The 27,523-nt window shown below is 43.1% G+C and overlaps 1 long non-coding RNA gene across 1 annotated transcript; it reads right to left on the bottom strand.

Annotated features, from left to right (window-relative positions):
* Positions 1-11: 11 nt before the first annotated feature.
* On the bottom strand, positions 12-26,617 carry LOC138828706 (uncharacterized). Its single transcript, XR_011372334.1, has 4 exons — positions 26,549-26,617; positions 21,911-21,989; positions 17,613-17,751; positions 12-4,268 (listed from the first exon to the last, which is right to left on the bottom strand). It is a non-coding gene; the product is annotated as an uncharacterized lncRNA (long non-coding RNA).
* Between the last annotated feature and the right edge of the window lie 906 nt (positions 26,618-27,523).

Below are 27,523 nucleotides of genomic sequence, written 5' to 3' on the forward strand. Positions count from 1 at the left end.
TGAAGGCTGAGTTGGGGACTAATGGGCCCCAGTTTATCCCTACCGGAACTCTGTGCTGTTCCCACTCAGCAAGCTGAATCCAGAGTCTGCTGGGTGAGCCTGCCACACTCACCCAGAACTTTCCTACCCCATAAAACAACACACTAAAGTTAACAAGACAAACATGTGGCCACAAAGACAAAATCAAGTCTCAGTGAATGGGGCGACATCTCACCACCATTCATTTACCAGGGGACTCAACCCCCCTACTCACCTCCGGAGGATTTTTCTCTTAGAGTCCTGCAGACGTTGACCCAGGGGCCTTCCAAGGCAGAGGCGAATTCCCAGTCATCTTGGGGCAAGGGAAGGAAGTCCCTAGCGGCCGTTCCCTCAGACTGACAGGTTCTCCCCCATGCTCAGACCCCCGAGCCAAGGCCCGAGGCTAAGATCTAACTGAGGCCACCTGCAGATGGTCAGTGGCAATTTCATAATTGACAAACAAGCAAGTTCCCAAAACCTGACAATCTCGGCTCAGGCTGTGACTTCCAGTGATCTATAGTCAGACTTAAGGGGGTTGTTAGTTGCTGCCCCATCCCTTTAAGGACAACAAAACAGACAACAGAAACAATTAACACTAAACAGAAACACAAAAACAGACAGGCGCCAAACAGAAAAAGCAACTTCAGATGGGAGTGGCCGACCATGGCTAAACTCCCCGGGAAGGAGAGAGAGCTGAGGTTGGGAAATTGGAGAGGGAAGGAGTGGGGGAGAGAGCTGAGGGGCAGATGGAAGGGTTAAGGGGGTAGGGATTTGGGGGGCCGGGGTAGATAAGAAGGGTTTCATCCACGGGGGAGGTTCTAAAATAAGAGCTTCCCAAGTAACAATATAGGGGACCTGGTCTGGGTGTCCGTGCGGTCCCGGGTCCATGACTTTGGCCTTAACCTGTAAGGCAATGGTTAGATTAAAGGTTCCTTCCCGTGGCCAGCCACAGTTGAAAGTGGGCCATTCTGATGAACAAAAAGTTATCCATTTTCTTTTCTTAACTTCTACTGAAAGATTGTGAGCTGACGTTTGTACCTCTCTCCAATGTTGTAGGGTTAGGGAGAGAGGGGTCGTGACAGTTTGTCCCATTTTAAAACTGTTAACGAACACAAAAACAACAATACAGACCACAATACAGACTACACTTAGCTTCGCTGCGCGCTGTTGTTAACAAACCAAAAGCAAAACCTGATGGAGGCTTGTTTGGGTTTAACCTAAGGAGTAACACAAGCTTATTAGCAGTAACACACTCTCCCAGATTCCCCACAGCGAAGGCAAAGGCAGCAAACCAACAGAAAAACAAACCACAGGGGCAGCAGCAATGCAAGCAACCAAAACTCTACAGCAAACAACATTACAAATTATAACTGGTCACGCTACTTTGTCGCTGCGCGGTTTCGACAATCAGCCGAAGGCAAAAACCAGGCGGAGACTGTTTTGAGAGTCCGGATCTCTCGTCTCCTAGGCAAATCATGCGTCTAAAAGAGGACTGAGTTCCAGATGGGCCACTTTTTCAGGCCACCCTGATGAGCCACTTTTTCAGGCTCCCTGACGGGCCAATATTTCAGGCCACCCTGACGGGCCAATATTTCAGGCCACCCTGATGAGCCACTTTTTCAGGCTCCCAGAAGCCCCCAGGACGTCTCCTGGGGACCGCGGTCGGGAGTACGAGCTCGTCAGCTCCTCCACGGGTCCGCCTGATACAGACGAGAACGGCCGAACTCACCAGATTCGCAAGCGCACAGTAATTGGCCACACGTGACTTCAGACAGCACACAGACAGCACACAGACGACACACAGATGCTGGCCAGCTTACCTCCCGAAAATGGGTCGGTGGTCCCTGGGTGGGGGTCTCTATCCCGGACGAGCCCCCAGATGAAAGACGCCCGAAGGCGTGGGGTGTCCTTCAATCTGAAGAGACCCTTCCCCAAGGAACAACGAGACCACTTGTGCGGATGCAAACAGCAAGAGGTTTATTCGGGCATGCCTCGGCTCCCAGGTGCACTCAACCTCGAGATCCACAAGGTTCGGGTTGAGTATCTGGGAACCGGTTACACGGGTACCCGGGGCGACAGAGTCTATCAGGAGACTTGCGCGCCAAGTGCCTGAAAGCACCCTATTTTTATGGGCAGCAGAAGCGAGGTTACAGAAGCGAGATGCCTGGTTACAGGGTATTGATTGGTTAATTTCAAATTATGCTCAGGGTGAGGATTGGTCAGGTTACGCTGGCCAGATGGGGTAGGTGGGGTTGGGGGAAAGCTGACGTGTCGGTACTTGCCCTGACAAGTCTGTGCTGGTCGCTATGCTCCGAAACTGTTCGTTCCCTAATTTTGACAAGTGATTTATTACCTCCTGCCCTACCCTGCTATTAGAGCTGAATTTTACAGGAAGGGACGGGTGGGTCGGCTATTTTCCAGGAATGTCTGGTTTTAGGGCATGTAATGACTTGCCTGTGTCCTGCTTCGCTCTCTTAGGTATGCAGGGGAAGGGGCAGCAGTTTTCCTTAAAGGGCTCAATGGGGGGCTCAATGGGTGAACATATACTGGAGTCTGGGGTCTTTCAGTGGGAGCCACTGACACCTGGCTTTCTTTTCTTATTTTTTAATTTTGAAAATGTGAATGCTTTAACAGTGTCATTCCAATGTTTTGAATTTGTAAATAAACTACCCCATGTTTTTTATAGCTACTTTCTCTGAGAAGGATTTTCTCACCTCATCTTTCACTTTGGAAATAGTTTTCAAACTAAATGGGAGAAATGACTGTCACAGGAATTGGGAGAAAATGTCAGTACAACTTGCCAATTCTGTCTCATAGTATCAATTTGCAGCCCATTTACTGTCTCAGGACAAGAGGACTGAAAGCTGGAGTGGTCTTCATTCTATTGTATCATTCCTTTTGCCTGTAAAATGATCTAATAGTTGTTATTTGTGTCCCCAGCCTTAAGTATCTATAATATGATAGAGGCATCTTCATGTTTCTATTTTTCTCTAATCTTTGTCAAGATTTAGACAAAGATTTGTACAGAGCAGCTCTTCAGTGAATCCCTTGAAAAAAGCTACTTTAAGAGTCCTCAGAAAGAGCACAGCCTAGAGGCTGTCTTCCCTATGCTCCGTGAGGTCATGGGTCAGTCTCTGTTGTTGGCCATTATTGAAGATAGTCACAGAGCTGTCCTTGGTCATACAGTCAGGTTACAGAGCTTAGCCAGGACTTAGCTGACATCAGAAAACTGTAGCCCAGATTCCAGAGATCTTTCCTTTACACTGCCTTACTTAAACTACCTATGCTGGCTTAATAAATTGCTCTGCCCATTGGCCACAGACATGACAGCTGTCCATTTGCTGTTTTGTGTTGTTGTTATTTTTTTTGTTTTTTGGTCAGTAGTAGGGCTTGAACTCTGGGCTTGGGCACTGTCCCTGCACTTTTCAGCTCAAGGCGAGTGCTCTACCACTTAAGCAACAGCGCCACTTCCAGTTTTCTAGTAGTTTATTGGAGATAAGAGTCTCACAGACTTTCCTGCCCAGGCTGGCTTTGAACCGTGATCCTCAGATCTCAGCCTGCTGAGTAGCTAAGATTACAGGTATGAGCCACCCCGCCCATCTCCATTTGCTGTTTTGAATATCTTATGCTGTCATTCTGGTTTGCCTTTTAGATCTTTTGTGTCAGCATGGATGATGTCAGAGGATAATAACTTGGATATTCCAAACAAATAGAGAAACTGCTGTAGCTCAGGTGTTAGAGCACCAGTTTTGTGTGAGAAAGCTGAGCAAGAGTTTTAGGCCTGAAGTTCAAGACTCAGTATGGGGAAAAAAGAATATAAATGCATTATTGGAAACAAAAGCTTCCCCCCCTTTTTAGGTCAGCAGAAAACTAGGTGTAAGGCAGGGAATCTTTTAGATACTAAACCATACACCTTTTTTAAAATTTTTATTATTTTTTTTGGGGGGGGTACGTTCATGGGGCCTGAACTCTGGGCCTGGGCGCTGTCCTCAGCTCTTCAGCTCAAGGCTAGCACTCTACCACTTGAGCCACAGCGCCACTTCTGGCTTTTTTTCTGCTTATGTGGTGCTGAGGAATCGAACCCAGGGTCTCAAGCATTCAAGGCAAACACTCTACCACTGAGCCACCTTCCCAGACCACACCTTTATTTTTTAAAGAAATCTTTCCTCAGTTAATAAGTTACCTTCTCAGAAGATCTTCATAGCTGTTAGGTCAGTCTGTTAGGTCAGTCTCAGCAGATGTGATACAAGCTAGATAACAGATGTAATCTAAGTTACATTGCAAAAAAGGCACATAATTGACTTTTTTTTTGGTTGGTGGTGGGCTTGGTCCTGGCTCTCAGCTCTTCTCAAGGCTAGCGTTCTGCCATTTGAGCCACGGTGCCACTTCCTGTTTCTGAGTGGTTTATTGGAGACATGAGTCTCCTGCCCAGACTAGATTTGAACTGTGATCCTCAGATCTCAGCCTCCTGAGTAGCTAGGATTATAGGTGTGAGCCATGGGCGTCAGGCCTATAACACTTTTTTTTTAATTTATGGTGCAAGGGTTTGGACTCAGCCTTGTGTTTGCTCAACTTATTTGCTTGGCTAGTACTCTACCCCTTGAGCCATGTCTCCAGTCAGTTTTTTGTTGCTTATTTTGTTGCTTGGACTTTACTGCATGCACTGAACCACAATCCTGTAATTCTCATCTTACTGAATAGCTAGGATTATAGGCATGCTGTGATTTTTTTCTTTCTTTTTATATCCCAGACGTTGGCAGTAATCCTTAAAAGCAAAATAATCAAACAGCCAGCCGAGAGACTGTGGCTTATGCCTATAATCCTAGTATTCAGGAGGTTGAGATCTGAGTATTGCAGTTTGAAGCCAGCTGGGGGTATAACAGTCCCTGTGAGACTCTTATCTCTAATGAACCACTCAAAATCTGGAAGTGGTGCTATAGTTTAAAGTGGTAGACTTCTACCCTTGAGCAAAAGAGCTCAGGGACCGCACCCAGGCCTGAGTTCAAAGCCCATGACAGACAAAAAAAGTCAAGCAAATTAGCTAAATAGGAAGAAATTATTTATTATTTTATTTTGGTATATGTTCCAAATTTATATATGATCGATATGCGGTATATATGTATAATATTAAATGTAATATGTGTAATTATATTCATTTATATATGTGCTTATTGTACTGTATGCAGTCTCTGGTGTTGAATAATGTTAAATTCAAATAAAGGCATTACCCCATCAGTTACATGGTTATGAGTTTTCTCCCTTATGATTCATATGAAATTGAGTTTGAGCAACAGTTATAGAACTGTTCCTACAACTTGGCTTAAAACATGGCCTAGAACTCTGAGTCAATATTCACCTCCATGTTAAGTTAGTAGTTTATTGGGTTTTGATCTCTTCTTCATTTTTTTTTTTTTTTGGTCGGTCGTGGGTCTTGAACTCTGGGCCTGGGCGCTGTCCCTCAGCTCTTCAGCTCAAGGCGAGCGCTCTACCACTTGAGCTACAGCGCCACTTCCGGTTTTCTGGTGATTTATTGGAGATAGGAGTCTCACGGTCTTTCCTGCCCGGGCTAGCTTTGAACCGCGATCCTCAGATCTCAGCCTCCTGAGTAGCTAGGATTACAGGCGTGAGCCACCAGAGCCCGGCTCTCTTCTTCATTTTTTGATAGTTGTTCTTGGAATAGAGCCCTTCTTCTCACTTAATATTATTTTGAACCTTACAGATCTGTATCAGTAGCATAGATAAAGACCAGAGATAATGGATATAATCTTATTGTGTTCTGAAATGTGTTTTATGAAGTTATGTCATGTGGATTTGATTTTTTCTTTTTCTTTTTCTTTTTTTTTTTTTTTTTTTTTTTTTGCTGGTCCCGGGGCTTGATCTCAAGTTCTGTACCTGTCCCTGAGCTTCTTTTGCTCAAGGTGAACACTCTAACAGTTAAGCCATAATGCCATTTCCATTTTCTCTAAGAGTCTCATGGAGTTTCCTGCCTGGGCTGGCTTTGAACCACGATTCTCAGATCTGGCTGGCAGGTGAGAACCACTGGCACTTGGCTGGATATTTTGTGTCATTTTTATTCTTTGGTAGTGGTAAGGTTTAAACTCAGGGCTCCGGCTTGCTAGACAAGTGCTCTACCACTTCTCCCATGCTTTTAGCCCTTATTCCTTTATTAATAGACCATTTGATTTCTCCATTCCCATATCCTTTCCAGATATGGTATTGTGCTTTTTTTTTTTTTAGTTGTGGGGGCTAAACTCTGGGCCTGGGAGATAATCCCTCTGCTCTTCAGCTCAAGGCTAGCTTGCTACCAGTTCAGCCACAGCTCCACTTCTGGCTTTTTCTGCTTATGTGGTTCTGAGGAATTGAAGCCAGGGCCTCATGCATGCAAGGCAAGCACTCTAACACTGAGCCACCTTCCTAACCCAGTATTGTGCTTTTTACCTGGGCTGGCTTTTGTCCATGATCCTACCGACTTCTCCCACGTAGCCTGTAAGGGGCTTGTGCCACTGTGCCCAACTTGCTCTTTAATATAAGTGTCTCATTTACTGTTTTCTGCTTGCAGAAAACAAGTGTATCACGCCACAATATTCCTATCATCAGCTCTATATATTTGTTAATTGAGAATGAATTATAAAATGTTGCCTGATTAATTAAGTCCTGGCAGAAAATGATTTTAGTGATAATTTGTAAACAATTCCTATACTCTGTCTCTCCAACTCCACTTTTTTAGGGGGTAGGGGAAATCATACTATAGTGCTAGAATTTGAAGATATAATCCTTTGGTACACCTGCAAGAATATTGTTCTATTCAAAATAGAACTTGGCCAGTCAGGAAAACATTATTACTTAAGTAAAAGACAGGCCTTTGTGAAAGCTTCAAAAAAAAGATTAATTAGACTTTGCCAGAGAACCACGCAGGCATCCAGGTACAGAGAACAAAGAATGGTTTACTGCCAGGAAGAAAGAGATTAAGAAATGTATCCAGAGCTGGGCACCAGGTGGCTCACACCTATAAACCTAGCTACTCAGGAGGCTGAGATCTGAGGATCATGGTTCAAAGCCAGTTCAGGCAGAAAAAGTCCGTGAGACTCTTCCTTCAATAAACCACTCAGAAAACTGGAAGTGGCACTGTGGCTCAAGTGCTAGAGTGCTAGCCTTGAGCTGAAGAGCTGAAGGACAGCACCCAGTCCCCCACCCCCACTCCCAACAACAACAACCAAAAGAAAGAAAGAAAGAAAGAAAGAAAGAAAGAAAGAAAGAAAGAAAGAAAGAAAGAAAGAAAGAAAGAAAGAAAGAAAGAAAGAAAGAAAGAAAGAAAGAAAGAAAGAAAGAAAGAAAGAAATATATCCAGGCTGGGCACTGATAGCTCACATCTGTTCATCTTAGCTATTCAGGAGGCAGAGATCTAAGGATCATACTTCAAAGCCAGCTTGGTCAGGAAAGTCCATGTTAGATTATTAGACTTTCCTGGAAAAACAATGCAGACATCCATGTACAGAGAATAAAGAAAGGTTTATTGCCAGGAAAGGGGCCAGCAAGAACCCTTCTCACAGGGGAGAAGTGAGAAGCAGCCCCAGCTATTGTCTGAGGTGACCTATATAACTTAGGAGGTTTAGGAGGGGCTAGGAGGGGCTAGGAGGCAGAGACCCTGGTGTGGAAGTGTGGGCCGGGAGCTTCATCATGGCAGACTAGGATTTATGGCTGCTGTCCAAATAGTAGATAAGGGGTCCTGCACTGCCCAGACTTGGGGTCACTCTAAGGGGCTTGTGTTGCTTTATATGGTGGTAGCTCCCCCAGAGAAGTACCATCCCAAGGTTAAAAGGGTTGGAAGATGATTATTTACTGCCTTTTCTACAAGGGCCTGGTGTTGCCTAGGAAAGGAGCATGCTAAGCTGTGGAGATGGGAAGGAGTGGACTAAGCTATGAGAAAGGAGCTCATTTCACTAACACATTGGGTTAGGAAAAGTTAAATACTCCATTAAAAATTAATTGAAGCTGGAAAGAGTGGCACACACCTGTAATCCCTTCTACTCAAAAGGCTGATACCTGAGGATGGAGGCCAGCCTGGGCAGGAAAATCCTTGAGACTTTTCTTTTTTGGTCAGTTGTGCAGCTTGAACGTTGTGCCTGGGAATTGCCTTGAGCTCTTCAGCACAATGTGAGTGCTCTACCACTTGAGCCACAGCACCACATCTGGTGTGGGTTAATTGAAAATAAGACTCTCATGGACTTTCTTGCCTGGACTGACTTTGAACCATGATCCTCAGATCTCAGATTCCTGAGTAGCTAGGATTAGAGGCATGAGTCACCAGCTCCTGGCTTTGAGACTTATCTCCAATGAAGCACCCTCAAATAAGCCAGAAATGTGGCAGTGTCTCAGGTGATAGAACATAAGCTCTGAGCAAAAAGTCTCAGAGACTTGAGGCCTTGAGTACAAATCCGACGACCCCTCCCCCCACACACATAAGAAAATATTTGAATATTGTCCATTATAAGCCTAAACATTTAAGTATCCAAATATTCACTTGACATTCTGGTTTCTCTGCAGATCATAGCAATCTTTTTGCCTTTTATCTAGAATTCAGTGAATGAAGGACCTCCCCTTACATCCAGTAGAGAGACTATTTCTATTTGTGGGTATGTTCTGGCCAGGAGTTAAGGCAGATGTCATGCCATTCTGTAGGGAATTTGATGACTGAATTAGTTTCTAATTGATGCTGTTCTCAATTACCACAGACTTAATAGGCTCAAAACAATGCAAACATATTATCTCATAGTCTATGTTGGTCAGAAATCCTACATGAGTTTCCTGGGCAAAAATCTAGTGTGGGGGACTGGGAAAGTGGCTCAGTGGTAGAGCGCTTGCCTTGCATGCCTGAGGCCCTGGGTTCGATTCCTCAGCACCACATAAGCAAAAAGAAAAAAGCCAGAAGTGGCGCTGTGGCTCAAGTGGTAGAGTGCTAGCCTTGAGCTGAAGAGCTGAGGGACAGCGCCTAGGCCCAGAGTTCAGGCTCCACAACTAGACCAAAAAAAAAATCTAGTCTGGGCCACAGCACCACTCTGTAGCTAATATGTTATTCATTAATCCCAGTAATAATGTTAAAATTGCATAGTTTGAGCCTGGGGGCAGAATCTAAGCACAGTCAATTTGCTCTCTGAATCTAATTCCCTGTGGGTGAGTGGGGGGTGGGGATGGGAAGGGAGGTTCCCACAAAGTTCTTGTTTCCTTACTGGCTTGAAGCTTGGGACCACCCTTAGTTCTAGAGGCCTCTCCTGTCCTTGCACATAAGTTCCTGATATAGGAACTTATGTGAGGAACTACCTTGTCAAAACATGGCAAACAATTCTCAGGGCTGCACTTCTCTCCTTCCTCTTCTGCCACATTTGACTCACTGCTGTTGTCCTCTGCTTTGCAGGTTTCATGTGAATGCATCAGGCCAAACTGACCATCTTTTTTGGTCTGGTGATGTCCTGGTGTAAATCAGCATTTGTTTTCCAGAGAATGATTTCAAAGTCAACAAATGCAGAACATACTTCATCCACCCTCACATTTTTATCCATCAATTTTCTATCCTCAAGAAAAGGTTTATCACCATAAACCATCTAAAAAAGCCCTATAGGAAGATTCAAATGATAGACAACAGATAGCTTATATTGGTGAGAATCTCTAAACCTGTTAAGACTGAGGCAAAGCCTTTAAGCACCGTTCAGACATTCCTATACAACATCAAACTCATACTAGTGAGAAAGCCTGCAAAACTGTAAAATGGGCAAAGCCTTTTCTAACTAAGGAAGCCTTAGAGAACAGAAGCCATTGATTCTACAGCTGCCCTCTAAATACATAACCTTAAAGCTTCTTTATCTTAATAGAAACATTCCTCCACCCCTACAGAGTTCCTGTGGGATAGAATCCCTACACATGTAAAGAGCAAAGCCCTGAATAGTTACTGAGCCTCCCTTTAATAGAATTCATAGTGGCCGGGCGCTGGTGGCTCATGCCTGTAATCCTAGCTACTCAGGAGGCTGAGATCTGAGGATCGCGGTTCAAAGCCAGCAGGAGAGACCGTGAGACTCCTATCTCCAATAAACCACCAGAAAACCGGAAGTGGCGCTGTAGCTCAAGTGGTAGAGCGCTCGCCTTGAGCTGAAGAGCTGAGGGACAGCGCCCAAGCCCAGAGTTCAAGCCCCACAACTGACAAAAAAAAAAAAAAATAGAATTCATAGTGGATAAAAACCTTAGCAAAGTAAATAATGTGCTAAATCCTTTATTCAAATTACACATTTTATACAACCACAGAGAATTCATACTGTACAATAAACTCATGCAAGGTATTAATATGGAAAATCTTTGCTCAAAAGACAAGCCTCTTGTGGGAAGGGATGAATGGAAAAACTGGGAGAGTGAAAGGGTAGTGATAACATTGTCCAAAAAGAAATAGATTCATGCCAGGTACAGGTAGCTAACAGCTGTCATACTAGACGCTGAGATCTGATGATCACGGTTCAAAGCTACCCTGGCACAGAAGTCTGTGAGTCTGTGAGACTTTCATCTCCAATTAACCACTAGAAAACCAGAAGTGGCGCTGTGGCTCACGTGGTAGAGCACTAGCCTTGAGCTGAAGAGCTGAGGGACAAGATCCAGGCCCAGAGCTCGGGCCCCACAACTGTCAAAAAATAAATCAAGTAATATATACATATTATATATATGAATTATTAGTAGAGAGAATATCCTATAAAAATGTAGCACATTATTCAACTGTTACCTAAAATGTACCAGACAAAGGGATGTGAAGGGTAAACAAAGGAGGAGGCTGCAATGCTTGGTAAGAAATGTATGCATTATCCTGCCCATGTAATTGTAACCCCTCTGTACAGTATGTTCACAAATAAAATAAAATTAAATTAAAAAAATAAAATTAAATAAAATGTACCAGACAATGTTTGTTATCATGTTATAACTAAGGCTATCTTTCCATGTACTAGAGTGTATACTGATAAATTATTTCTGAAATATATATAGATGTATATCTATATACATCTATATATATATACATTAATTCTAGAGGTAGAGTTAAAATTGTCATTCATCTTGAAAACTTGGAGAAAGTACACATAAAATGGTTCAAGGACCTCAGGAGGAAAGAAGGGATCACTTCCCAGTGCTGAGGCCTTGGGCAGTGTGCCTGGCTGCCAGCATCACCTTCCCACAACCACAGATCAGCCAGACTGCCTCTAAGCCTAAGGTACCAGAGCCAAGAGGGCATGGCCAGGATTCTAATTTAAATACATGGAGACAGCAGAGAAAGAGCCCTGCTCTTCTACTTGGAGTGGGAAATTACATTGAGAATGTTTACTTGGCTCCCTCCCAACAATTCCAATGGTTTACAGGATCAAGGAAGGAAAATGTACTAGCACAGTTAGAGGACAGGCCTTCAAATCTGACTCAGAGTAAAACACCAATTCCCAAAGGCCAGAGAGCAGGGCCCTTGTAGGCTTCTGCTCCAGTGAACTACCTCACTATTGTTAACCTAATGATAGCCTGAGGCTTTCCCAGAACCTGAGGGAGGCATTTTAATTAAAGTCATTACTTCAACAGGCTGAGAAAAAGCCTGACTTCCTGTGTAACTCTAACAAATTTTTCAGTTTCCTGCCAATGCTGGCTGTCCTTGTAACCAATTAAGTTGCTTTTACAGCCTGCTTCTGTTTTGAACCTGAAATTCTGCCCCCTCATCTTGCAGACCTAGATCTATGCACCCATTCTGCCTTTGTGAAACTTCTCTATTCTTTATTTTGGGGGGGTCTGTGAAAGACCTCAGACACCCTGGGGTGCTTCCTTCAACAGGAGGGCACCCCAAGAACCAAGACTCCAAACCAGCAGCTGCAATAAGCAAGAGGAGTTTATTTGGCGTTTGCACAAACGGGCTCTCTGTCCAGGGCAGACAGGAAGCCCCAAGCAGCGTTTACAGGCACTTTTAAAGACAAAAGCCCCAGGATTAGCATAAGACCCCAGGTTCCCCGGGATTGGCTCAGTTTACTACACGGGGAAGTTTATAACACTCTTTGTAATAACAGTTGGCTCAGGGCAAGTCTAGGGGGAGCGGTCACCCTGGAGGGGAGTTTACATAGTTACAGGCTTGTGATCGATTAACATTTGGCCTAATTTGTTGGGCTCACCAGATGGTCCTTATCTTGAGCCCCCTAAACCGAGAATTTTTTACACAGGAATGCGGAGGAACATACTCTTTGTTCCTTATCTTGGGTCCCATTTGGCCACCTGTTAGTTTTTTTTTTTTTTTTTTTTTTACGACTACAGAGCTTGTCCCAGGGCCAACATCTAGACTCCAAAGCTTTTTATTTATCTCCAGGGCGGTGAAAGGGTCAGTGCTAGCTCAAGCAAGTTTACAGAAGCAAAACCAGCAGTTAGCAATTGTAAAATGTAACTCTAATTTTTAATCTTTCAGTCTGGTTGGGGGCCTGAACTCTGGGCCTGGGAACGCTGTCCCTCAACTCTTCCGCTCAAGGCTAGCACTCTACCACTTGAGCCACAGCACCTCCTTCAGCCTTTTTTTTTTTTTTTTTTTTTTTGCTTATGTGATGCTGAGGAATTGAACCCAGGGCCTCATGAATGCAAGGCAAACACTCTACCACTGAGCCACCTTCCCAGCCCAACTACTCTATTCTTGAAATAAACTGTTACACTGAAGAGTTCTTCCTGCTAACACAGCTGTAGGATGGACCCTGAAAACTTCATTTGAACCCAGGGTTGGTTATTGATGTCTCTTTTACACTTCTGGATGCTTAAGAAGTCTAATAGCATTTAAAGTACAAGTAACTTCTTATCACATAAGGCATAGGAAGCAAATTTCTGAAAGTTTGACCTTTCATAACCCTGAAGGACAAAAGGTTATCATCCTAGAGGCTGAGAGGCTGGGCAGACAGATTTGCTACATTTAACCCCTTTGCTGCATTTAATTCTGGCTCAAATCCTAGTCTATTTCCTAGCTTGATGCGCTTAATCCTAGCTACTCAGAAGCTGGACCTCTGCTTCTGGACCTCTGCCTTTAGTTCAGGGACCATGCACTGGCCATGGTCAGCCCTGCCAGTGTATTGGCATAGGTGACTTTGCCAAGATTTGTCATAGGCCTGTCCAGCCCTTATGTCAGAGGTCTACATAAGCACACATTTTCCACTATTTATTATTTTACTTTGCTCTCTGTTTTGTTTTGCTTTGTGCCACTGCAGGAGCTTGAACTCAGAGCACTGTGCTTTCCCTTTCTCCTGAAAGCCAGTACTTTACCATTGAACCACAGCTTCACTTCAGGCCTTTTGGTAGTTCATGGAAGGTAAGTGTCTCATGAACTTTCCTGTCCAGGCTGATTCCTAATGGTGACCCTGAGCTCTCCTACCCCACCCCTGAAGAGCTAAAATGACAGGTAAAAGCCCCTGGGGCCAGGCACTGGGGGCTCACACCTGTAATCCTAGCTACTCCAATTGCTAAATCACATGTCTATTTTTTTTTGATCCGCTCACACTCACACACCATATACCACTCACACCACATATTCTCACACTCACATTCAATCACACCACACACACACTCACACTAACACCACACTCCCACCATACACACCACACACACTCACACTCAATCACCACCAACTACACTCACACCATACATGTTCACACTCATAATCACACTACACACACCACACACGCTCAATCACACCACCCCCACATCACACACACCACTAACAACACATGCTCATACTCATACCACACACCATACACGCTCACTCAATCACACCACCCACACCACACCTACACCACACTCATACATTACACACACTCACACCACAGACACACTCAGTCATACCACACACACACCACTCACGCTCACACTCACCATACACCAAACACACCACACCCACAACACTCACTCACACACACACCACACATGCTCACACTCAATCACACCACCCACACAGCACATGTGACCCGTCCAGCAGGCCAGGTAATTTTGTGGGGGATCTGAGGGGCCACCTCCTAAAAGAACCAAGGGGGGCGAGAGAGGATCGAGACCAAGCGCATAAAGAAAGACAGAGCCATTCTGAGTCGCGTCAAGGTCTACTTTATTAAAGTGAGGCAGGGTTTAAATACCCGAAAGGACAGGGGAAGGGAAAGAAGAAAAGAAAAAAAAAAACTTTGCAGAAGCAAGGGTGAGGAGTCCCGGGGTCAGGGATGGGTCGTGCTTATCCTTTGGCCGTTGTGCTCTTCTTAAAGGTATCTCCTGTGATTTCTTTTATGGTTAGCCAGGCGCCGTTTGCTTAGGGCCAGAGATAAGATAAGTTTTATGGATAGCCAGATGTAGTTTGTTATGGGAAGTTATCTAAATGTGCACCTGGGAATTTCTGAGAACGGCTACTTGTCAATTAGGTGTTTGAAAGAGGCCAGAGCATTCTCAGGCAGGTTTTGGGTCTCCAACACACATGCACCACTCACACCACATATGATCACACTCATACCACACCACACACACCACACACACACCACACACGCTCACTCACACACCATACACCACACTCACACCACACACTCTCACACTCACAATCACACCACACTCAATCACACCACAGACACGCTCACACTAATACCACACTCACACCATACACACCACACATAATCACACCACACACCACTCACACTCACACTCACACACACCACACACTCACACAACCCCCGGTCCGTCACCTGGAATTGTAAGATGTTAATGGAACAAAAGCACAGAACGCAAAGGCTGACATGCTCAGTCACCTATAGACCTGATACCAGTTGGATCTATAGGTGACTTTGAAGCTCTCGAGTGCAACCGTCATAGACAGATGATCTCATAGAATAAAATGTTGTTTCAAGGTACAATTTTATCTATTTAGACAGATGCTTTCACATCCATGTCAAGACACTCATGATGGGAAATGTGTCCATTAAACATCTAATAACTTTTCCCACACATGTAACAGTGCTGGGTACATAAAACATGGACTTTCTTTATTCACAGAGTGAATATAATAGTTTGTGGCAATTACAGATAAAAAGTACAAAATAATTATATAATACATTTTAACAATGAAAAGATAACATAGCATGTAAAAAGTTCTCAAAGGTGAGAAAAAGCAGATTTGTCAAAATGGGAGAAAAAAAAAGGGTAAATTTAAAGATTAAAGAAGGTTCAGCTGGGTACCAGTAATCCTAGCTACTCAGAAGGCTGAGATCTGAGGCTTGCAGTTCAAAGCCATCTTGGACAAGAAAGGCTGTGAGATTCTTATCTCCAATAAACCACTCAGAAAACCAGAAGTGGCCCTGTGGTTCAAGTGGTAGAGCACTAGCCTTGATATGAAGAACTAAGGGTCAGAGTTCAAACCCTACAACCAAAAAAAAAAAAAAAAAGAATGTCCAATTTGTTGCTACGTCCATTTTTAGGTTTATTCATGTTCTTCCTTATTTTTAATATCTCAAGTCTTAATAAGTAGACTTTTATTGATGAGTGAGAAGCTAAACTTCATAAAGACCACCTCTCAGGGCTGGGAAGGTGGCCCAGTGGTAGAGTGCTTGCCTTGCATGCATGAGGCCCTGGGTTCGATTCCTCAGCACCACATAAGCAAAAAGCCAGAAGTGGCGCTGTAGCTCAAGTGGTAGAGCGCTAGCCTTGAGCTGAAGAGCTGAGGGACAGCGCCCAGGCCCAGAGTTCAGGCCCCACAACCGGACCAAAAAAAAAAAAAAAAGACCACCTCTCATAATTCTTTGGCCCTATTAGAAAAACCGGCATGATGATTATACATAGTAAGAATTCTGGGACTTCCATGTGACATGTGACAGTATTTACATAGTTTGAGTGTAAGTGGCAAAATAGAGAAAAACATGTTTAAAATAGCATCAATACCAGGACAGGAAAAAAAAAAAAAAGAGAAACACAGTAATTCCTATTGCATGAGAAAAAACACAAATTGGGCAAAAAAAAGTGTCAGGGGCTGGGAAGGTGGCTCAGTGGTAGAGCGCTTGTCTTGCAAGCCTGAGGCCCTGGGTTTGATTCCTCAGCACCACATAAGCAAAAAGAAAAAATCCGGTGCTGTGGCTCAAGTGATAGATCACTAGCCTTGAGCTGAAGAGCTGAGAGACAGTAGTCAGGCCCAGAGTTTAGGCCCCATGACCAGACCCCCCAAAAGAAAAATTAAAGAGAAAAAGAAAATTTGATACACACTATAAAAATCCTGAACTGAAGCTGGGCGCCAGTGGCTCACATCTGTAATCCTAGCTACTCAGGAGGCTGAGATCTGAGGATCACGGTTCAAAGACAGCCCGGGCAGGAAAGTCCATGAGACTCTTATCCCCAATAAAAACCACTAGAAAACTGGAAATGGTGCTGTGGCTCGAGCAGTAGAGCGCACTCACCTTGAGCTGAAGAGCTCAGGGACAGCACCCAAGCCCAGAGTTCAAGCCCCATGACCGACCCCTCCAAAAAATATCCTGAACTGAACATAGCATATATGTATATATGTGAAATAACATGACAAAATTCCTTTGTGTAATACACACTTAAAAAATGAATGATAGGAAAGTAATATAGGCTCTTCTGGGTGATCAGGTACTAGCAGGAGGGAAGAAGGCCAAGGAGAGGGCAAATTAAGTACTTTACACACATATGAAAATAGAATAAAACTTATTTTCAATTATTTGTATGCATGTATGGAAATGTCTGAGAGCTAATATAGTAGAAGCCAGGCACTGGTGGCTCACGCCTGTCATCCCAGCTACTCAAGAGGCTGAGATCTGAGGATCGAGGTTCAAAGCCAGCCTGGGCAAGGAAAGTCCCTGACACTCTATCACCAATTAACTACCAGAAAACTGGAAGTGGTGCTGTGGCTCAAGTGGTAGAGCTCTAGTGTTAAGCTGAAGAGCTCAGGGATGGTTCACAGGCCCAGAGTTCAAGTCCCACAACTGACAAAAGAAAGAAAGAGCCGGGCGCTGCTGGCTCACGCCTGTAATCCTAGCTACTCAGGAGGCTGAGATCTGAGGATCGCCTGTAATCCTAGCTACTCAGGAGGCTGAGATCTGAGGATCGCGGTTCAAAGCCAACCCGGGCAGGAAAGACCGTGAGACTCCTATCTCCAATAAACCACCAGAAAACCGGAAGTGGCGCTATAGCTCAAGTGGTAGAGCGCTGGCCTTGAGCTGAAGAGCTGAGGGACAACGCCCAGGCCCAGAGTTCAAGCCCCACGACCGACAAAAAAAAAAAAAAAAAAAAAAAAAAAAAGAAAGAAAAAAAAAGACAGTACATTTGGCTTTAAATCGAATATATTAAATTTTATTCTTAGGAGTGAATAACCAAGCATTTCTCAGTTTTCTGAGGTCTCTTTAGCAGTGTAATAATTTCAGTAGTTTATCTAGACATAAGTCAAGGTTTATCCCATAAATAAGAACACAATTTAATCCAAAATTACTAAGACTCTTAAATGCCATCTAATTTTCCTATAGCTATGATGGTATTTTTTCCTCCAAGACTGAATAAATAATACTAAACTAAGTGGGTATCCAATGACTCACCTGTGCACTTGAAAATTTCACTTTTGGATTGTTATCTATCTCCCATAAGCCTTCATTGAAACCTTTTTGTTTATTTGGTTTGCCATACTTTTCCTTATTTTCTGAGTAAGGAAATATATCCTTTGGTCCTAAAAAAGCACTAAAACAGATGAAGATAATAAGTGCAATTCAACCTCAAATAAATATATACATATTACATTACTAAAATAACACTATTATATGATGCATTTCATAAAATACAAATTAAAGGGAAGACAAGGATATAAAGCATGAATTCATTTCAATGAACACAATCTCACCGAGACATGAGACGGCTCTAAGTACTGGCAGAACAAATGTTGGAAAAGTTTTTTGGGAGGAGTACATGTGCAGATATTAGGGGTTGAACTCAGAGCTTCCCACTATTGCTGAGCTTTTTCACTCAAGCCTATAGTCACTCTGCTACAGCCATAGTTCTACTTCCAGCTTGGAACACAAGAGAGCCACACAGACTTTTCTTCCCAGGCTGGCTTAGAATTTTGATCCTTATATCTCAGGCTGAATAGCTAGGAGTATAGGTGTGAAACACCAGCCACCTGGCTTCTAAAAGATTTTTAGGTTCCGTTTCTTTGCAGAACAATAAATGTTTTCTGTTTAGGGGTAGGGATAAGGTAGACTATATTTTATTCCAAATACTACTGTTTTTTTTTTTCCATTTACAGTACTAAGGATTGAATCCAGGGTCTCACTGAAACAAGTCAAGCACTAAACCACAGAACTACATGTCAATCTGATATACTTTATTAATTCAGTAATGAGTTCCTAGATTCATAACACCATCTCATGTACATAAACTTTTTTTTAGTACTGATCCTAGGCCTTGAACTCAGAGCCTGGGTGCTGTCCCTGAACTTTTGTGCCCAAGGCTACAGCTTTAGGCCACTTGAGGCATAGCTCCACTGGTTACTGGAAATGGGATTCTCATGAGCTTTTCTGCCCAGACTGGCTAAGAACCTCAATTCTCAGATCTCAGCCTCATGAGGCCATTAGAGGCAGGAATCACTAGCACCTGGTCTCATTCAGTTTAATTGAACAGGCTTTTCAGGCCCAGAGTTCAAGCCCCATGAACAACAACAAAAAAAATTTCTCCCCCAAACTGGACAAAGCCAGGCTGGGGAGAAAAAAAAATTACCAAGTCTGAATAACCAGCAAAGAGATGGTCTGTAAGCATGGTTCAAGTGGTAGAGAACCAGCCAAGCAAACGAACCAAGCTCAATGCCTCAAAGCTCAAGCTCAAACTCTAGTACTGTGAAAAAACAGAAAGTACCTAATTTAAACATCATTATATACTTCTAATTAAATATGAACAGATTTTCATGTCAGTAATTATTTAATACATTTTGCTAAATGGATCTATCAATCTATTGTTTGAGCACTTTTTCTGTGCCAATAATGAGGGCTTGAACTCAAGGCAAGGCTTCATACACCTGCTGTCTTTTTTCTGCTCATAGCTGGTGTTCTATCACTTGAGTTACACACTCCAATCTGCTTTTCTGCTGGTTAATTGGGATTCCCAAGCACTTTTCTTTGGGCTTCAAACCAAGATACTCAGATCTCAGTTCTCCTAAGTAGCCAGGAGTCTGCAATATTTTAAGAGTCTGGGACCAGTGGCTCATGCCTGTAATCTAGCTACTCAGGAGGCTCAGTCTGATGTTGGTTTGAAGCCAGCCAGGCAGAAAATCCAAGGGACTCTCCGATTAACGAGCAAAATCCTGGAAGTGCAGGTGTGGCTCAAGAAGTAGCACACACTAGCCGGGCGCTGGTGGCTCACGCCTGTAATCCTAGCTACTCAGGGAGGCTGAGATCGAGGATCGCGGTTCAAAGCCAGCCCAAGCAGGAGAGACCGTGACTCCTATCTCCAATAAACCACCAGAAAACCGGAAGTGGCGCTGTAGCTCCAGTGGTAGAGCACTCGCCTTGAGCTGAAGAGCTGAGGGACAGCGCCCAGGCCGAGAGTTCAAGCCCCACGACCAACAACAACAACAAAAAAAGAAGTAGCACACACTCGGCCAGTGAAAAAGCCAAGCAAGAGTATAAGACCTTGAATTCAGTATTCAGCATCAGCACACAAAAATAAAATAAATATTGTCAGGCGCTGGTGGCTCACGCCTGTAATCCTAGCTACTCAGGAGGCTGAGATCTGAGGATCGCGGTTCAAAGCCAGCCCGGGCAGGAGAGACCTTGAGACTCCGATCTCCAATAAAAACCACCAGAAAACTGGAAGTGGCGCTGTAGCTCAAGTGGTAGAGCGCTTGCCTTGAGCTGAAGAGCTGAGGGACAGTGCCCAGGCCCAGAGTTCAAGCCCCATGGCCAACAACAAAAAAATAAATAAATAAAATAAAATAAAATAAATATTGTAACAGTAAATATACTGTTCAATGTTTGATCTTCACAATCAATTCCAAGTATAGGTGGGGTAAAGGATATGTTCAAGACTGATAAGTCAAAAACAAAGCTGATAAAAAAGAACTGTCCATGGGGGTACAATCCCCTAAGATTCCTGAATAGTACATAAATTAGCCTAGAGACCGCACCGCTAGTTACCAAGGAACACCTTATGGTGGCTGTGGCTATGGTTTTCTCTTAGAAATGTTCCATTTTCAAATGGCCTACAAAAAGTGTTTTATATGCAAAATGGAAATAGGACATAATGTTAATTACATTTTGATAGCAAATACAAAAAAATTTTGAAGCCAGGAACCCATGAATCACACCTGTAATCTAGCTATTCAGGAGGCTCAAGCAGAAAGGCCATGAAACACTTATCTGCAATTAACTTTCAAAAAGGTAGAAGTGAAACTGTGGCTCAAGTAGCAGAGCACCAGCCTTGCACCAAAAACAAAAACACTAAAGGAAAATGCCTAGGCCCTGAGTTCAAGCGCTGGTACCAGCTCCACAAAGGGAGGAAAGGGAAGATGGAAAGAAGGGAGGGGAGGGAGAGAGGAAAGGGAGAGAGAAAGGACAGAATGAAGGAAGGAAAATTGTGAAAGTTCAGAGGAAAAAAACCATCAGAACACAACAGGTTTAGAAATTCTAAAATATAAAAATATTATTCTATTCTTTCTCTTTTTTTTTTTTTTTTTTTTTTTGGGTCCGGTTGTGGGGCTTGAACTCTGGGCCTGGGCACTGTCCCTCAGCTCTTCAGCTCAAGGCTAGCACTCTACCACTTGCGCCACAGCGCCACTTCCAGCTTTTTTCTTATGTGGTGCTGAGGAATCGAACCCAGGGCCTTGAGCATACAAGGCAAGTGCTCTACCACTGAGCCACCTTCCCAGCCCCTTATTCTTTCTCATTAGTGGTTACATTGTAGAACTTTCCTTTTATTATTTGCTTTTTAAAAACAATGAAAAAAATTAAGCGGTAAATTCCAAATCTAACAGTAAACTTATGTGGATTGAATTTCTTTTGCAAATACATAGAAAAGCAGTTATGCAGCCAGGCGCTGGTGGCTCACGCCTGTAATCCTAGCTACTCAGGAGGCTGAGATCTGAGGATCGCGGTTCAAAGCCAGCCCGGGCAGGAGAAACCGTGAGACTCCTATCTCCAATAAACCACCAGAAAACCGGAAGTGGCGCTGTAGCTCAAGTGGTAGAGCGCTCTCCTTGAGCTTGAAGAGCTGAGAGACAGCGCCCAGGCCTCATAGTTCAAGCCCCACGACCGACAAAAAAAAAAAAAAAAGTTACGGCCAATTAGAGCTTTTGGCACATAAAGGGGTTGAGATTTAAACTGTTCCCCACATTTTATAACATTAACTTTACTATCACAGGGGACTGGCAAGTTCTTGTCCCTTACAAGGTAGTCATTAGGCATGCTTAAAAACTATCTTTCCATGACCTCCCGGCTCTGACCAGTTTTGAAGGGCCACACACAAATGACTCTAGGATCTGACATTTCTGCCATCCAAGCAGTGGCTTACTGCCCCTGGATGCTCCTCCATTGCTCTTGTCCCAGGTGTGTCTTCTTTACACTGTGATAAATTCCTCATTGGCATTTCCCTCAGCGGGTCACTGGACTTGAACTCAGGGCCTTAGCTCTCCAGCTCAAGGCCAGCACTCTGCCACTTTGAGTCCCAAAGTAACTTTGCTTGCTCTTTTAGCACTATGCTAGCTGAGTAGAGGTGACAGTATCACAGGAACCTTTTTCTGCCCTGGCTGGCTTCGAACCAGTTTCAGATCAATGAGTCTTACAAAAGGCCATTTTACTCCAATTAAAAGCAACAAGGTGGTCAACATAGAAGTAGCTTTTAAGCATGCTCTTACCTGAAACTTATTAAAAGCCAAAGTTACATCTAACAAACTTGTAAGAATCCTCTGTGCTTTGCTCTGGGCTTGCTGGAAACTGTTAAAAAAAAAAAAAAAAAAAAAAAAAACCTATAAGAGCAAACTAGAATAGCAATTATTTTGGTAATCCTAATTTTTCCTTTGTGCACATTAAGGCCAATGTTAAGAACAATTTTACATTTAAACTTTATATCCCAAAATCCATTCCTAATTTTTTAAAGTCTCTTATTAACCACCTTTAATATTTCATACTTTAGTATTCATTTGCATTTTTTAAAAAATCTCTTAAAATCTTGAGGCCAAGTTGTCATTCATTGTCTCTTGGCTGCTTGTTTTTACACATTAAAACTTTTAAACTCAAATGACAATTTTTCCTTAATGCAAGCATGACAGTCACCATCACATACCACGAAGCTAGACTTAAAACCTTTATAACTTTTAAAAACATCCTAATTGTAGAACATAATTGAAAGCAAGTCACATTATACAAATAAACTTTTTAACTCTCTTTTTAAGTCCAAGGGACAGTTTTAACAATACTACAGATCATCACATCACTAATTTTAACCATCATATTTCAGTGTCTATCTACAGGGAAAAGGGACAGAACAAAGATGGGCCACTTGGCTCCTCCTATGGAATGGGCACATACCCAATCTGACTCTTTAGGGTTAGATGAACTGCATTTGTGCCAGCTTGCCCTCTTTCACTATGTGTAGACTCCTCCCAGGGCCTGTCCCACCATGCATGACCAATTGAACTGCACTTCTGCCTGTCCACTCCTTACCTCTAAAGATAGGTCTTCTAAGTTTTCCCTTTTCTTATCTCTTGGTTCACGAATGAAATACACAGTTTTAGACAGACAGAATAGGTAACATCTTTGACAGTGTTAAACTAACCTTTACATTTAAATTTCTAATATTTATCCCCAAATTTTAGCCAAGGGAACTAAATCCCAAACTGCCAATGCATTTTTGTTAAGCCAGATAACTTGATTACAGTATAAACGGCCTTATTCATTTTAAAATATTAGTTTTAAAAATACCAGATTTTCTAATTTGCAAGTTAAAGAATCTGTAAAAAGCCATTTAAAACAATGTGAAGATTCTTTAAAAATTTGGTAATGTCCAGACCTCATAACCTTTTATATTTTAAATTTAAACTCAACAAATTGTTACAGCATGCTGACAATTCTTATCTTTAAACATGTTCACAAACACACACAAAACACTCACACAGATCTTAAAGCACGCAAAAATCAAAATCAGTTGTACATACACTATTTAAAGTTTTTAAACAAAAATTTAAGACAGTATTTCTTTTAAACTAAGTACCTTTGTTGGGCTTCATTTTCCCAGAGCTTGCTTGTTTAGCAAGACAATTCACTAATTAGTCTTTTGAATCCCTTCTGTCAGAGGAAGGTTGGGGGTGGGAGGGATCACCTGAAACTAAACTGGCCTGATTTTTACCCAGTTTTAGACAAGAGCACTTTACAAATTGTTACATTGTCAGGACTAGCTGAAAAAGTCCAAACCAGGCAAACAGCCTTCAACACCCTCCCTGACGGCAGCCTCCACAAGGAGAAAATGTAGCTTGAGGCTTGAAGGGAATCAAACTAGATCAGCAACCTTCCATGCCTCACAGGGAGGGTGGGCATAGCAGGCCTGTGACCAAGCCCAGCCAGAGGCTGGAACTTTTATTCCCCTAGAGATGTTCAAATAAAAAACACAAACACAAATAAACACAAAAACCAAAGATCCACATTTAAAACTGGTACCAATTCTAAAAAAGAACTAGACAAGACAACAACCAAAGGCTGAGTTTTGGACTAATGGACCCCCAGCTCATCCCTACCAGAACTCTGTGATGCTCCCACTCAGCAAGCTGAATCCAGAGTCTGCTGAGTGAGCCTGCCACTTTTACTCAGACCTTCCCTACCCCAGGAAACAGAACAGAAAACACACTGAAGTAAACAACACAGACAAGTGGCCACAAAGACAAAATCAGGTCTCAGTGAATGGGGTGACATCTCAACTCCACTTATCAGGGGATTCAAACCTCCTCTACTCATTCCAGAGGATTTTTCTTTTAGATTCTTCTGAGATCTCCAGGGAGCACAGGACACATTTCAAAGAGGTTATACCGCTCAGGTGTGACTCGCAGCACCCCATTAAATGAATATACCCCCTCTCTTTTACCCCTTTGAAATGAACCAGCAGGAGGTCGAGAGGAGTAAAGTTTGCTTTGTCCTTGCCCCATCTCTATAAACAAAAGTAGCCAGACAAATACACCAACGACTAGGAGGGAAAAAGAGTGCTAGCCTTGAACTGAAGAGCTGAGGGACAGCGCCCAGGCCCAGAGTTCAGGCCCCACAACCGGACCGCCCAAAAAAAAAAAAAAAAAAGGGAAAAAGAAATAGGTTAGATACCGACACCACCGGTGTCGCCGTGGATTGGAGATGACCAAACACTGGATTGCTGCGTCTCCGGGGGGTCGACTGGGCCTGTTAGGAGGGGGGTCAATTATCCCAAAAGGTTGAAAGATTGGGCGCTTAGGAGATTGGTGGGAGTCATCACCCCCCAGAGGGTGGGTGAAGTCGCCGCTTGCAGTTTCCAGAATGAAGGAATAAAATTTAGACTTAATTATAAGGAGGAAGGGCACTGAGCTGCGGGCCGGTATCCGACAGCGAGTCTGAAAAAGAAATGGGATGAAGAATGGAGTCGGAGGTGTGGTCACTCCAGGCGCTCTGATGGAGGGGCCCTCGTGCATGCGTCACAAATCACTAGATGCAAAGACATCCATCCCTATTGATGCTCTAGCGAGGTCCCCCTAGTTCCGCCCAAGTGACAGTCCTAGAGCCTGATCAATCATGGGCTGCACAAAGTGAACAAGTTTGTCAGATAGACTCAAGCAATAAAGAAGGTCAAAAAAGAGGCTGCATAAGCAGGCCAGAAAGCTCAGTAGACACCAGGGTGAGACCCAGAGTAGCAACAAAGACCAGTCCCAAAAGCATAAAGTACCTCCTAAGACAATTAAAAACCAGTCATAAATCAACATACCAACACAGAGACACACAATGGATGGTCTTAAAAACTACTCAGCGAGGCTGCCACCATCAATGAGCAGTTCTAAGCACCAACAAGACTTAATATGAACAGCGAGCATGGCAGACTGCTGGTCAACAGTCTGTTCAGAAGGGCTCTCAGAGAGGACCGGGCACTAGGTGCCAGGCCTCGGGGAGCAGTCCACCAGAGGGTTCAGGGGGATGTCTCCCACTGACTCTGCCAGCAGCCTTAAAGCATGTCCGCCAAAGCTATTCGCCAGCCCCAAGACCACACCTGCAGGCTTTCAGATGCAAACAGAAGGGCTCTCAGACAGAGAGGACCGGGCACTATGCGCTGGGCCTCGGGGAGCAGCCCACCAGAGTTCAGACAGTCTGTTCAGAAGGGCTCTCAGAAAGAGAAGGACCAGACACTAGCGCCAGGCCTCGGGGAGCAGCCCACCAAAGGGTTCAGAGGTTGAGGGGATGTCTTCCACTGACCCTGCTGGCACAAATACAAAGCTTGCAAGCAACTCTCAAATTGGTTATAACCAGTATAAATCGGCAATGCCTCAAAACTTACCAGACATTTCTAGCGACTCAATGATCAAGGTATCTGGGTGGCCTGTAAAGGGGCTTCCGGGCCAATGCACCAAATGTAAAACCCAGAGACTGGAGAGCCCGAAAAGACCACCAGGGACCAAAGATCAATGCAAGCAGCAATGAGTCATTTATTGACTAGCTCGAGCACGGACCCCTCTGTGCACTAATGTCCGAGTGCAGAGAGAGGCCCCCAAAACAGGGTTACAGCACCTATCTCTGATCCCAAGCCCGGGTAGGGGTCTGGAATGTGTTAAATTCAGCTCCAGATCCGGGAGTGTCTAGGGCTCCAGGGCGGGTAGAATAGCAGCTGCATTCTTCAAGCAGGTCTAATACAAAAATGGCAAATACAGGTCTATCTGGTTTTTATATATATATATATATATATATATATATATATAATATATATTATATATTATACACATATTATATACCAATATATATAAACATACACATATTTTATATATTATATATTATATAATATTTATGATATATACTATATATAATATATTATGTATACTATATAGTATATATTATATAGTATATATGATACTATATAGTATATAATGCTATATATTATATGCATACTATATTCCATATTATATCATGTAAAATATAATATATATTATATAGTATATATAGTATGAATATAATATATGTATAATATATAAAAATATATAATATATGTGTATATTTATATATAAATATATATTATATATAAATATATAATATATAAAAATATTATATTTATATATATATATATATATATCATGCTTCTCAGCATGTCCTTTGTTCTCAACAGTGGATGGTCCTGTGGTCATAGCCCACAACATTAGCTTTTCACCTGAGCATTTGTTAAAAGTCCAGGCTTACTAAATCATAATCTTCATGTTAACAAGTTCCCAGATGGTTCTTATGAATATTCAAGCTTGAAAAACGAGTTGCAGAGGATATTAAAACAGATTGTAAGAACTTACAATCACTTGGATGGGAGCTCCTACACAGCAATGGGAAGGCTGAGGCAGGAGGATAGTTTTGAAGGCCAGCCTGTAATAGATAATGAGACTGTGTCTCAAAAATAAACAAAAAATTCACATATAGACAGATAAGTTGATAAATTGTAATCAATATTAAAAGAATATATAAGAACATAAATAGAACTTTTTGTTACTAAATGACAATACCAACAAGTGAAAAGGGAGTGGTTATTATGATGGAGGAGGGGATCATCTGGAAAATAAAAAAAAAAGAGTAAAAGCATTGATGTGTAAATATTGAACAAAGCATGATATTTAGCATTTCCTGCCAATAAATTTTGGCAGTTTCAATTTGTAATATTCTGCAGACAGCAGGTGATAACTTTTCAACAATGAACCAGGGCAAAAACAGGTCAGAGTTTAAGCCTCCACAGAACAAAAGCCAGGATCCCTGGGGGCAGCAGTTCTGAATCTGAATGGGGGAGGGGGGAGGGGGAGAAGGAAGGGAATGGATTTGGGGGAAGCCAGGATCCCTGGGGGCAGCAGTTCTGAATCTGAATGGGGCACAGGGGGAGGGAGAGAAGGAAGGGAATGGATTTGGGGGAAGTTTGGGTGCATCACAGCCACTTCCAGAGTTTTTCTTAACTAAGAGCCGTGCTCCTTCCCCATAGGAGAAAGCAGACTTCCAAACCAGCTGGAGAGAGTGGAAAACCTTAGTGTGGTTACGCTGGAACATAGCCTACTTTTCCCCCTGTAATCTGGATGTTATTCATCCCATTATACAGATGAGAAAACAGATCCATTAAAAATTAAGCAACCTGTCCAAGGTCTTGCGTGGAATCTAGAGGCCCAGGCAACCTTCCAGTCCTTCCTCCTCCCAGCCATTCCTTTTGGTGATGCTACACAGCTTCTAGATAGGGTAAAGAGGCTACATGGCTGCAGGCACAATGAGCTTGCAATCAGTAAAGGATGCTG

Source organism: Dipodomys merriami, unplaced genomic scaffold (genome assembly GCF_024711535.1).
Source record: "Dipodomys merriami isolate MVZ:Mamm:240054 unplaced genomic scaffold, mDipMer1.0.p SCAF_1623, whole genome shotgun sequence".
In the NCBI taxonomy this organism is placed as follows: Eukaryota; Metazoa; Chordata; class Mammalia; order Rodentia; family Heteromyidae; genus Dipodomys; species Dipodomys merriami.